This window comes from Phodopus roborovskii, unplaced genomic scaffold (assembly GCF_943737965.1).
Source record: "Phodopus roborovskii unplaced genomic scaffold, PHOROB, whole genome shotgun sequence".
Classification (NCBI taxonomy): Eukaryota; Metazoa; Chordata; class Mammalia; order Rodentia; family Cricetidae; genus Phodopus; species Phodopus roborovskii.
Window position 1 is genome coordinate 19,745,420 of NW_026126410.1, and position 9,066 is coordinate 19,754,485.

Consider the following 9,066-nt stretch of genomic DNA (forward strand, 5'->3'; position numbering starts at 1 on the left):
GGCCACATACTGGTCCTGAATATGAAGAGGCCATGGGCTGAGTAAACGGAGTTACTGGGTATGATGCTCTTGGTCCCTGGAGTGTGACTCTATGGTCAGAGCAGAGTTCTGTCCCTGGCCTTTCCACTAGCCAGCGGTGTCAATTCCAGTGTGCTACTCACCCTCTCAGGCGCTCTGCTTGTAAAACTAAACCTACAACCTGACCTCACTGGATCCTTGTTGGAATTCTGTACGGCAGTGTGCAGAGAGCACCTGTAAATGACACCCAATGTGCCATGTAGCCTGTTGTCACAAAACTTTTGATCAGGAGGTTCTACTCCACAATATGAACTGAGGGGTGGTAAAGAACTCTCAACTCCAGTCTCTCTCCATCCCAAGGCTATACTATTTTACTCTTTTGTGTTCAACATACACTCTTGCATTAGCTGCTCAAGCATCCTTTGATTAATTCCTTTGGAAGATATGTTAGTCATTTTTCTCACTGTGTATCAAAATGCCTGACAAATGTAGTTTGAAGGAGGAGACGTTCATCTTGGCTCACAGTTTGAAGATATAGCACAAGATGATGGTGAAGTCATAGCAATAGGAGCCTGAGGCAGCTGATCCCACTACATCCACAGTCATGAGAGCAGAGAGAAATGCTTGATGGTGTTTGGACTGCTTTTCCCTTTTTATTTATTTATTTATTTATTTATTTATTTATTTTCATTTTAGAAAAGCTTTCATTGCAAATTCCATTCTGCTTATTGATTTTTATCTGGAGAAGACAGAAACAAGAGCATCTTTCCTGAGCACATGCATATAAATGGCAGCAAGAGAATTGAGTTGCCACTTCAGAACAGATTTTTCAATCATCACGCAGTCAGTCATTTAAGCAAAGTCAAGGTTAGGGATGCGATCTTGCAGGTTAATAAAATGCTATTCTCCCTTGGAAAGGCAGTGATGGTTTTGGAAGAATCTAGTGTGAGCTTCAGGATCTGCTTTGTTGAGCGCTGCCTCTTGCTGTTGGGGTGCTGTGGGCAGGCTCACATTACAGCTGGCTCTACTTGGGGCCAGAGGAGGGTGTGAAGGCCTTGTCACAGCCTTCCATGCATGCTTCAATTTCCTCCATGGTCCGAGGTACACAGGTCAGCAGCTCCATGCCCCTGTTAGTCACCCCAACGATCTCCTCGATCCGGACACCACCAAAGTTTCAGAAGCGCTGCAGGACCTCATGGTTAAAGAAGCAGGCTTGGGCTGGGTCTGCCAGGGCCTGCCTGGTCCAAGAGATGGTCAATGAAATAGATTCCTGGCTCCACAGTCAGCACCATGCCTGGCTCCAGGTGCCTTGCTGTGCGCAGGCTCCACAAGCCAGGCTCATCGATACGCTCTACACCCTCAGGGTAGCCTCCCACATCATGCACATCTAGGCCTAGGAAGTGGCAAAGCCCATGTGTCATGAACCCTGCTCCCAAGTGGACTTGAAGCATGGCATCCACACTGCCACTCAGGAAGGATTCCTGTCATTTCCTCCAGGTGGATAAGGTCAGCCAGTCGGTGCATGTCAGGCCACCAGACACCTGGCTTCATTGTGCTCATCATAGCTCTGCAGCTCTTCAACACTACCTCGTAGATGGTCTTCTGGTCGTCTGTGAACTTGCCATTGGCAGGGACGGAGCAGATGATGTCAGAAACAAAGCAGTAGCACTCTCCACCCATGTCAAACAGGCACATATCCCCATCCTTGGTCGTCCGGTCATTGGGGGCCCCAGCATTGGCCATAGTGCAGCACCGCCGCATTCTCCCCACTGCAGCAGATACAGGTGTAAGAGGGGTGGCACATGCCGCCCCGAGAGTAACTGTAGTGGCAGAACAGGCTTTCCATCTCGTATTCTTTCATTCCCACTTTTACGGCCTTCATTACCTCACGGTGGGCCTCACTGGAGATCCGGTTTGTGTAGGGCAAAAGCTCTAGCTCCACGTCTGTCTTGAACACCCGGCATTCCACAATCTCTGGGTGAAGAATCGTGTTGCTGACACTGAACTTGCTGATGCCCTCGAAGGAGGCCTCTCTGCATGCACTGCCACTGTCTGTGTTGACACCACGCAGGGTGAGGAGGGCAGAGGGCTTCTGGGAGGTCCAGACACTGGCAATCTCGTCTGTGTACTGGACATTGTCCACAGCGTACTTCTCCTTGAAATGCTCCTTGGAATGGATCTTTCCCATGCTGGTGGCATAGCTAGGAGGAAGCCTGGGCACAAACAGGGTCGACTTTCCAGTGTCCATATCAATGACACTGTAGCAGCCTGACTCGATGACACCGAAGGCCCAGTGAAAGAAGGACTCCTGGCGGAAGATGATAGAGGTATCGGTGCAGTAACGTTGCATCTCCTCCCTACCCTGCAACACAACATCCGAGCCAGCCTGTACCACTGCATTCTTCCACGGCCTCTCACACAGGCGCTGCCTCTTCAGGGCGAACAGGCCAAAGGCACTTTCAGGGTCTCATTCCCCAGGGGAAAAGAAGGACATGCGGTGGAAGCCGTGTTCACTCAGTGCAAGCCTCACGTGGAGTCTGTTTTCCCTTTTAATTCGGGATCCCAATCTGTGGGATAGTGCTGACCACACGCAGTTAAGGCCCTGCCTCCTCAGTTAAACATTCTCACAGACAAGCCCAGAATTGTGTCTCCTAGGTCATTCTCAAACCCATCAGGTTAATAATCGAGATTAGATACCACAAGAGGACACATATCACATAGTTACAGGGATTGTCTAATGTTCTTGGGGACAATGCTGCTGCTCAGGCCTTACCCCAGCTAACAATTTAGAATCTAGAGGCAGAACCTAGACAGTAAAGATATTGTTTAAAAAGTGGTTCTACAGTAGCCATGGCTAAGAACCCCCACACCCACACTGGTCTATCTTACTAATGTTAAATACCAGGAAGGCAAGAAACATAGCACAGAGGTCCCAAGTTCTGAATTCCTGACAGTAATACTTAACCTACAAGATAGTTGCTGCTGTTGCTATTGAAAGGAAAATATGATGCAAATTCTGCTTCAGTGGGAGCCAGAGGTGAGGTAAGGGGCCAGAGGCTGAGGTGAGGTGAGGTGAGAAGTCAGAGACTAAGAAATGAGGTAAGATATGATGAGGTGAGGGACAAGCATCTAAGAGGTGATGTGAGGTAAAGAGACTTGAGGCTTCGGGGTGCAGAGAGGGGGGGAATGTGTGCTAAGGAGTTATCTTCCTTGGAAGTTTTCAGTGCTTGTGACTAAAAAAGGTTTCGGTGAGGACTGGCAGATCGCTTAGAAGGCAGGCAGAGACTAGAGCAGGACTTAAGAAAAGTACTTCTTTGGAAGCAATACAATGCAAAGGGTGAAAGTTTCAATTAAATACTCTTTTTAAAAATCTTTCTGATAGTCAGTGTTTGAAAATCCCTGTATGTATGTTCTGAAGCTGGTTTGAAGCTGTGGCTTCAAATCTCACACCCATGGTTCATTAACTGTAGGACATCATAGGAAGTGGGATCCCTTTCCACACTTTATGTAAGGCCTCTATGATCTTCAGTTTTATGGCTAGGAAAGTGGTCATAATGGTATCATCAAAAAGAGTTAAAGAATTTGCCACAACACAGTAGGAGATTGCTGCCTGTCTGCTGTCCTTCCTTCCAGTTGTGTTCCTTCCTCTAGGGATCAACAAGTTTTCAAAAGTGAAAAAATCAGGGTAGTGACTTCTGTGTTTCAGAAAACTAGTCACAATGGGACTATCAGAGAGAGGTTGGTAAATGCCTGGGTCCTCAAAGCAGCAGGAAAGGAAAAGGTTGGGCCTTTTATAAATTGGCTAGATGGGTGGCCAAGCCTGGAGATCAATGTGTGAGAGTTCTGGAAGAATGGAAATCACATTGGCCTTACCTGTTTTTTCAAAGGCTTGTTGGAAATCTATGAAACCATTTAGGTCTGGTAGTATTTCAGTGGAAAATGTATTCACTTTCTTATGTCCTTGAAGTAAACTTTCTATCCAAGTTTTGATAAAGTCTTGAGTTGTGTTAGATACTTTTTAATCTTCCTAGAATTCAGTTTCACTGTATTTATGGACTTTTAGCATTGAAATGGTATTTCTATGGAGCAAGATACATATTGTTAACATTTCACAATCTTACTAGACATTATATTATATATTGCAACTGTGTAGGTCAGCTGTCCTCACACTATACTTAATCTATAGCCAACAGGCCTATTTTATCCACATATGTTTTATACCCCAAAATTCAAAACTAAAATATAAATTTTGGGGGGAGAGCCACACCTCTTATAGAAGTCAGAATAAAAAAATGATGTTTTTCTAGATATGCATGTGTCTTACTCATGCATTCCTGAAATTCATATTCATTTCCTAGATCATTTTCTCCTAACACACTTGGTCAGCTCACCTCTGAAGCACAGCCTGGCTAATGACAAATTCCTTAGTTTTCTTTCTTCTTGATTTTGAGCTTACCCCTCATTCTCATTTTGAGCTCATGCCTCTTTCTCAAAGGCTCTGTTCATGGAATGTAGATTCCTGACCTTCCAGCTTGCTGCTGTTCACCAGGAGTTATCTGGACATGGTATTATTGGCTTCTTGTCTCCATGGCTTCAGGATGGATGTCCGATGTCATTTGAAACATTGTCTGCAGTTTATAATGTGTCATTTTCCTTTGGCTGCTGTTAATAACTTATCTTTACCTTCAGTTTTTAGAAACTTGGTAGAATTTGGCATGGCTTTCCTTTGATTTATTCTACATGGGATTAACTGAGGGTGTTTTGGTTGGTTTTTTGTTTGTTTGTTTGTTTGTTTTTTGTTTTGTTTTTCTTAAGATTGTAGACTTCTTTTGACAAATCTGGAAACACTTTAAGCATAATTTTCACAAACAATTTTTTTAATCCTCTCCCTACTATGTTTCTGAAATTCTAATTACAAATCAATTAACCATTTAATATTTTCCTGACACATTATTAACATTTTCATTTTCTTCTATAATAATTTTTCCTTTTACTCTTAGGATTGTATCACTTCTATTTATCTGACCTCATGTTTACTGGGTTTTCCTTTGCTAGCAATGTTTAATTCTGAATTCCATCTATTCTATGCTCTTCTTAAATTTGAAATACTGTGGTTTTAAATTGTAATAGTGCTTGCTTCTCTACCAAGATGCCCTGTATTTGCTTTAATTTTAAATATTTTTATATCACTGGACATATTAAGTCACTGATTTAAAGCTTTGTCTGCTATTTCCACTAGCTGAAAGTATCCTTTTTTCTAAGTACCAGGCAATATTTTTCTGTTTTATTAAATGCCAAGTAATTTGGCTTATGTATTGAATGCAATGTTAAGTCCTATGGACACTCTGCATCCCATTATATAATCCCAAAGACTGTTAATGTGTTTGGTTTAACAACTATTTTCACTGGACACCAACTGCAAACTGTATCTCTTGGAGAGCACCTCAAATCTCAGATCCATTCTCCAAGCTTTAGATGGGACACTCAGAGTTTGTTCCTTGTATGCATAGTTCAGGGGTCAGCCAGAGAGGAGAGTTTATATATATGAGATGACAGGCTCTCTCAAAGAGTTCCTTATTTTCTTATGTCTGTGGCTGCTCTGAATTCTCCTGTTCTGTAACTAATACATTTGATGCTTTCCCTCAGAGCTTTTGCTACCCTATGTGGGATAGAACAAAACTTGCCTTCAGAGCAGCAAGGAAGGGGCTCACACTACACTGTTTCCTTCTTTTAAATGTCAGTTCAGAATCTGCATTTCCTGTGCTTGGTGTAGTTGCATTTTTATTTTGTCTACAGTTTATGCTAGGTCTGATATGCTCATTTATTCATACTGTGAACAAGACTTGTCTAAACAGTTCTGTGTTTGCATTTGAGCTGGAATGAAGAGATTTGAAGTAACTTTCTAGTCTGAAATCACTGTGACCAAGGAGATGACAAGAAGTGCTCAGGCACACAGAGGCTGCAGGGTCTTAACCATGCTTACCCACTGATCATAGTCTTACTGGCCATGGACCACTTTATTTGCATCTTACAACAATCTCCCAATTTTTGTTGTTGTTGTTGTTGAGATTTGTACATATCTTGTTCTAAATGGCATACTCAAAGGGCTTATTTGAAGACTAATGATAAAACAATGGAATAACTTGGCTTTTTTTGTTAAAACAAAAGAAAATAATGATATGATCAATGAGACTGGCAGATGGCAATGTTTTTCCAAGATAGAGTCAACAGGCTGGAGTAGAAGCACCTCCGAATGAAATCCTATCCATGGAGTGGGCACTGAGATTCCACCTGCAGCAAAGGACTTCCTCCTGTGATAGAACTCTTCCTCCAATATAATAAAATGTTGGCTTTTGTGGGCACTTGTTAAACCTAGATATTGTTACATTACAGCCATGAAATGTCACAATAATACTTAACCAACACAGCTCCTGAGTGCTTCAATTCTAGGGCTTTCTAAGTAAACCATGACTATGCCAGCTGTCCCTGATAATACACATTGGGCCCCACCAGGCTCACTTTAAGGAAGGTATGCTTCCTGGGCTCCAACCAAACTGGCTTACTCGTTATTTCTGTGGTATGCCTGTGGCTCCAGAGCACACTGTGAACAAAGCTCAGAAAAGATTCTAAGGCACACTGTAGGTAAAGCATTTTGTCTGAGTGGCATGAGAAAACACATTTCTCCAGTCAAATGATGGATGAGTTGTAAACTTGAGTCATCTATACATGTGTTTCGCCTCTAAGAAGCTCCTTAGATATAGTAAGCCTCATGTTTCCCTCAAGTTTTATTGCCCATAAACCTTAACAGAAAGCATACTTGAAAAACACTTCTTGATGAATGGGGCATACAGCCAAGTCATAGATTATACTAGCTAAGCATGTATAAGACTCTGTATTTGAACCCCAGTGCCAGGAAAGAAGTTTTTAAAAAATAAGTAAGAAATAAAGATTTATTCTGGGCCTACACAACTTTCTCTGATTTGCATTCTGGTTCATTTGGTTTCCTATTCCATATTTTCTTCTTTCCATTATTCCATATTTCTAACTTTTCATATTTATTTAATTGTCCAATTTATTTCCCTCTCCTCTATTCCTATTGACAAAACAAATGAATATTTCCATCTCAAACTTCATAGAGAAAGCAAAGCTTGAGATGATGTGATCTAGAATCAAACACAAAGTGTGATTGTGGTGACATGTGGGATAGAACCCTGTGGTGACAGTCAGAAAAGGGCCCTTCAAGATCTACATTCTGATTCTCAGAACCCAGGAATATGTAATCTAAGACAGCAAGAAGAAAATTATAAGTGTGATAAGTTAAAAGCCTTGAGATGGTGGCATTACCCAGGCCAATGTAATCCCAAGTGCCCTATTCATGTAGGGCTCCAGGGAATCCATGCATGGCTCCAGGGACTTGGAACTGACTGAGGTGATAAGGGAATTCAGGAAAGACAGACATGTGGACAAAGCAGGGATCGGGTGGTCTGGGATCTCTGCTGGAGAAACTTCATCACTCCAGAAGCTCATCATGTTTGTTATACAGAGTTGAATAGAGAAGCGAGCTTGTCGTTTGTGGCTGTACAGTGAGGTGGAGTTATTGATCAACTGAGACAGGATTATTACAGACAGATCAACAAAAAGGCAGGGTTGCTATCTAAGTGGTATATTCAGAGACCTCTTTCCTTGTGAATCATTTCTTTAAACAAGACAGCTTGGTACAATTAGGTAAGTTTTGGGGGAAAAGTAACATCTAGGTGCTATAACAAATTTCCATAAATTCAAAGACTGTAAACCAAACAAATTTGGGCAACTGAAGAAAGCTGGGAGCAGAAGTCATCTTCCCAATGCAATATCATACCAATTGGTAGTCCAGTGCCAAGCAGTCATCCCTAAAAACAAACATATAAGTGACATACATGAACTTAAAGAAGAATAAAAAGGGGTACACTGGAGGGGAAATGTAATTAAGTTGTAATCTAAAAAGAAAAGATGAGAATGAAAACTATTTTATAAATTCAAATAAAACTACCAAAATGTTAAAAAAAAATCTTACCTAATTGTATCAAGCTATCTTGTTGAAATGAATGATTCACAAGGGAAAAGCCTCTAAATATAACATTTAAATGTTGGTATACTTCCTCTTTGTTATTCATTTTAGTGTACATATAAAATCCCCAGGATGGCACAAGGTTAGTACTGGATGTATCAACAAGAAATTATTTAAGTTAAAAAGCTTTCAAGTCTTCAAATAGACAGGTAGGATCCATGGTCAGATGGATGAATAGGTAGTGAACAAATTAAATTTCATCTTTGTTTTAAGAGAATCTAATAAAACAAATTCACAATGTAAGTAATGATTTAAGGAGTGTCGTTTGAAAGGCAGGTTCTAAGTATGTAAGTACGGTGACGAATAGACAGCATCATGTCTGTCTTCTTCATTCTTTCATTTAGTTTTGACCTGGTGCCCTCTCTGCTGTAATCACAAAGTCCTAGCTACTTGTCCTCAAGGAATCACGAGGAACACTAAGAATAAATCATGTCAGAATAACTGTTTAATGTATTTTTACCTGGAGTGGTAGATGAGGGCAGAGCTACATAATGTATTTTGATTTTAATAATACATTTAACCTGCATTTTAGGGTGACATTCCTTTCAGTGTGATTTATGTATAAAACATCCAATCCTTGTTAATTCATGAGAACTGAGATTCACTTTCTCCTCAAGAAGTCAAAATTCATGAAATATAAACCCATCTGATAGTACAAGCAGAGTTAAATAACTAGACAATGTGACAATGATTGATTTTTATTTCCTAAGGGGTGAGAGGGCATATAGGAGGCACAGAGTCAACTGATCAGTCTCACGCAAATCTTCAGATTTGGTCCATATGTCACAGTAGTTCACTCCCATTCCCAGAAATGCTCTTGGTATTCATTTGGAACATTATAAAACAGTTGAGCTCTGGAAAGTCTGCACATCATTAGTCAGCAGATGCACGGTACAGTAATCATCACATGAGCACAGCCTATCACAGACCAGCACTCCTGG

The 9,066-nt window shown here is 41.3% G+C and overlaps 1 pseudogene; it reads right to left on the reverse strand.

The window, feature by feature from the left end:
* Positions 1–981: 981 nt before the first annotated feature.
* On the reverse strand, positions 982–4,735 carry LOC127220773 (xaa-Pro dipeptidase-like; annotated as a pseudogene).
* Positions 4,736–9,066: the final 4,331 nt, after the last annotated feature.